The sequence below is a fragment of the Ursus maritimus genome, unplaced genomic scaffold (genome assembly GCF_017311325.1).
Source record: "Ursus maritimus isolate PB19 unplaced genomic scaffold, ASM1731132v1 scaffold_12, whole genome shotgun sequence".
Classification (NCBI taxonomy): domain Eukaryota; kingdom Metazoa; phylum Chordata; class Mammalia; order Carnivora; family Ursidae; genus Ursus; species Ursus maritimus.
In genome coordinates this window covers 9,970,050-9,974,300 of record NW_024423564.1, presented here as the reverse complement: position 1 = coordinate 9,974,300, position 4,251 = coordinate 9,970,050, and the positions used below count along the sequence as shown (strand labels likewise).

At 45.5% G+C, this 4,251-nt stretch overlaps 1 non-coding gene across 1 annotated transcript; it reads right to left on the bottom strand.

The window, feature by feature from the left end:
- Positions 1–3,476: 3,476 nt before the first annotated feature.
- Positions 3,477–3,583, bottom strand: LOC121102174. Its single transcript, XR_005834262.1, has one exon. It is a non-coding gene; the product is annotated as a U6 spliceosomal RNA (small nuclear RNA).
- Between the last annotated feature and the right edge of the window lie 668 nt (positions 3,584–4,251).

The window sequence follows — 4,251 nt, the reverse complement described above, 5'->3', positions numbered from 1 at the left end:
CAACGTGGGTCAGAACAAGGGAGTAACTGATTGCACTTACCCCTTCTTACCAAAGACTAAATTTACGGTCCACTAAAAATACGTGAATCCTATAAAACGAACCCCCGAATTTTCTAGTTGAGTTTTGTAAAGCTCAAATATGATCACATTTATCTCAGGGGGTAGAAGCCGAGTTCATTAAAATTACTTGTTAACCTAATTAAGTGACTAAGCTTAGCACCCACTTTAGGTTGGAGGACAGTTGAGCGAGCAGGCCCTGTGGATAGGTGGCTTCATTTCCCTGAGACTCTCTGCGGAGGTGATTTATTTGTGAAAGCTGCCTCTTCAACTAGTGTGACTAGCATAGCATCTGATTTATCACATGTGCCTAAGATGCTGGAACCGAAGTATCATTACTCCCAGAGAGTCTTAAAGTTCCCGTGAACCAAATCAGCAATAAGTCTGTGTCACTGGGCAGACACAATAGACATTGCCTTCTTACCCTGTAATGTTTTCCACTTCATTTAGACGCTTTTTTTGGCAGTGTCATCCTTCTGGAGGGTGCTCTGGGAATCTCAGCAAGAATGCTGCTAATCTAATCTATATGTCAGTCTAATATATCTGTAGTAGTCCTGGCTGAGCCAACCCAGGCACCTATCACAGAGCTGGTGGGCTAGGACCCCCGTGGTGTCTCTTTGTCCAAGCTGGTGGTGGGAGGTATTTGGGGGCCAAGAGTGCTCGTAGTCGCAGCAGAAGGAAAGGACGGGAAAGGGTAGCTTCTGTGCGTGCCACAATCCCCTCACATCCACTGGCTCCTGCCAACTGTAGTGGCTAACAGACTTGATTGGGTCTCCTGTGGAGAGAGCAGTTAGGACAGAAAGCCAGAGGAGCTGCTTTCATGAAAGGTCTGGCAAAATTCTGGGCACAGCTGAGGTGGAGGGACGCAAGCACAGCCAAGCAGGGGCAGAGGGGTCACAGCCCCAGTTTCCACCACAACATGGCAGCGGAGTCTGGCAGGCGCTATAAAGCTGCAAGAACAGTGCAGTGACAACCCTTGTCACCGTGGCAGAAGACCCGGTCTCTCGGGGGCCACCAGCAACAGTAGAGACAGGTAGCTTCCCTTGAGCTCATGTACCAGGGGCTTCCATGAGAAGATCAAGCAAAAGAACTTGAGGAGACTCTTCCCGAGTACTAAGAGGAGTTATCCCTGGAGACTCACAGAAACACTGGGGAGACTGAATGTCTGGTGGATTGAAATCCTTCTTCCAGAGAAGTTCCAATGTCAATGCCAATGCCACCTCTTTTGTTCCATCTACCACGTGAAACCTAAGACATTCAGACACACTCACTCCACAATCAGAATGTAAGTGTCCAAACCTGTATGTGGAGATTGGATGGCTCCTGGGAACACAGCTAGACTGCACGCCCCGGCCTCCCCTGTGGTCAGGTGTCTCCAAGTGACCACATCCTGACAAGTGGAATATAAGCAGGAAAAACATGGCTGCTTCCAGGCCTGGCCCATAATAATCTTCCACCTGTTCTGACCTGTCTCTTTCCCCATTACTTAGCTGAACTGGAGAGGATTCAAAGGACCTAGATAGAGGCGAGCACAGTATGGCTCACAAAATGGAGGATCAGCCCAGTCCCTGAATTTTTCCACAGAGAAAGGCTCCTGACCACAAATACAACATTGGTGGAACATAGGCAAAAAAATAAACTTCTACTTTGCTAAGCCGCGGAGATGTGGGGATTATTTATCATAAAAGTCAATGTTGCTTACCTTACCTATCATATTACAAAATATTATTAGCCCCAACTACGAAGGAGGAAATTGGAATTCACAGGAGTTAAGTCAGCAGTTCTCAACGGGCAGTGATTTTGACCCCAGGGGACAGGTAGCAATGCCTGAAGACATTGTGGTTGTCACAACTGGGGGAGGGGGCTGTGTTTACTCCTGGCACCCAGGCTGAGGAGGCAGGGGGCGGTGCTAAATATCTGAGAGCGCCCTAGACGTCTCCACAACAAAGAATTATCTGATTCAAAATGTTGATTGTGCTGAGGTCGAAAAATCCTAGGGTAAGTGACTTGTCCAAGATCAAGGAACTAGAAGTAGGTGGCTCCTAACCTCATTCTTTCTCAACATCAGGTTGTCTCTTTACCTGGAAACTTGGGGATGAGCTGCCATGTTCTAGGGCCTGGTGTCCCCATGTCACTTCTTCATACGCGACTGAGAGGGAAGGTCACTCCTGGGGCCAAAAGGAATCAAGTTGAGAAATAATAAATACACATAAATGCATATACATATCTTAATAAGTTTATTATTTTAAAAAAATATTTTATTTATTTATTTGAGAGAGAGAAAGAGAGAGAGGGTGCCCGCACCAGCAGGAGGAGGGGCAGAGGGAGAGTGAGAAGCAGACTCCCTGCTGAGCAGAGAGCCCAACATGGGGCTCGATCCCAGAACCCTGAGATCATGACCTGAGCTGAAGGCAGACGCTTAAACCACTGAGCCACCCAGACCCCCAGGTGCCCCAATATCTTAATGAGTTTTAAGGAAGACTACCACTGGTATTTCCTTCAGAATCAACAGTGACCAGAAAACAAGCGCTTGAGAATAAGTGAACATGTTTGCAGTTGTAACCAGATGCCAAACCTCAGGAACTGCAGATAGAAGGTCTTTCCATTTTACTGCTGGGTCCTTGCAGCCTTCTACATTATCGAAAAAACAACCAATTTTTTCTGCTTCCAAAAGTAATATCTATTTTTTGAAGGCATTACCAAAAATTAAAAAGTTTCCTATATTCCATCAGCTTGAGGAAGTCATGATAGGTAATTCCATTCAGATCTTTTCCATCTTTCTACGTGAGGCTATTTCCGGATAAGATTAGCATCTGAATCCACGGACTCAGTAAATTGGCCTTCTGACGTGGGTGGGCACCATCCAATCCCCCGAGTGCCTGAATAGAACAAAAGGTAGAGGAATTTGCCTCCTTTTCTTCTCTGCCCCACTGTAGAGCGGGGACATCTCCTTTCATCTTCTCCTGCCCCCAGACTAGCATTTACACCATCTTGAGCTCCCTTGGTTCTCCAGCCTTCAGCCTCAGACAGAATTACATCACAGGCCTTCCTGGGTCTCCAGCTGACAGACAGCAGATTGTGGGGCTTCTCACCCTTCATAACTGTGTGAGCCAATTCCTCATAAGAAATTATCTTTAGTATAGGGGCGCCTGGGTGGCACAGCGGTTAAGCGCCTGCATTCGGCTCAGGGCGTGATCCCGGCGTTATGGGATCGAGCCCCACATCAGGCTCCTCCGCTATGAGCCTGCTTCTTCCTCTCCCACTCCCCTGCTGTGTTCCCTCTCTCGCTGGCTGTCTCTATCTCTGTCGAATAAATAAATAAAATCTTTAAAAAAAAAAAAAAAAGAAATTATCTTTAGTATAAATATGTTTTATATGTATACCTCCTATTTGTTCTTTTTTTTTCTTTTCTTTTTTTTTTTTTTACAGAACACTTCATGAACTTGCGTGTCATCCTCATGCAGGGGCCACGTTAATCTTCTCTGTATCGTACCAGTTTTAGTATACGTGCTGCCAGAGTGAGCACAATCCCCTATTTGTTCCGTTTCTCTGGAGAACCTTGACTAACACGGCTAACATTTCTACATATTTAAGGAAGATAAGACACGCACACATACATGCATACACACACATTAGAGACTGTTAGAATAAAATTCCTGTTCTCTTCTTCCTCTTGAGAGCACATGGAAAATGCATTTCCCAGCATGCTTTACAGGTGGATGTGGTCATCTGACTGAGGCTAGCCAGTAGAACTTGAACAGAAGGGATGGGCTTTTATTTGAGGCCTAGCTGGGAGAACCTTCCATACCTGCTGCTCCAAGTTCTTCTCTCCTAGCTGGTTGGCATGGAGGCAACCACAAGTTGAAGACGATGGAGCTTTTTTCAGTCTGAACACTGCATGACTGCTTGAACGGGAGTCATCCCAAGAACCTGTTCACCTGCTCAGGATCGCTGCCTGAACAAGAGATTACTTCCACTGTATACTTCCCTGTTTGTTATACTAGCTAACATACTGCCCTGTAACTTGCTTCTTTCCCTTAAAAATATATCTCAAACATGTTTCCATGTCAGTACATGTACCGTATTTTTTATAAGACATACTTTATTCTCCACAATTTAACTTTTCAGAAATTGGGAGAATATCTTATATTTGAGAAGTACAGTTCCCCACAAAATTTCCCTTAAATGATTAAG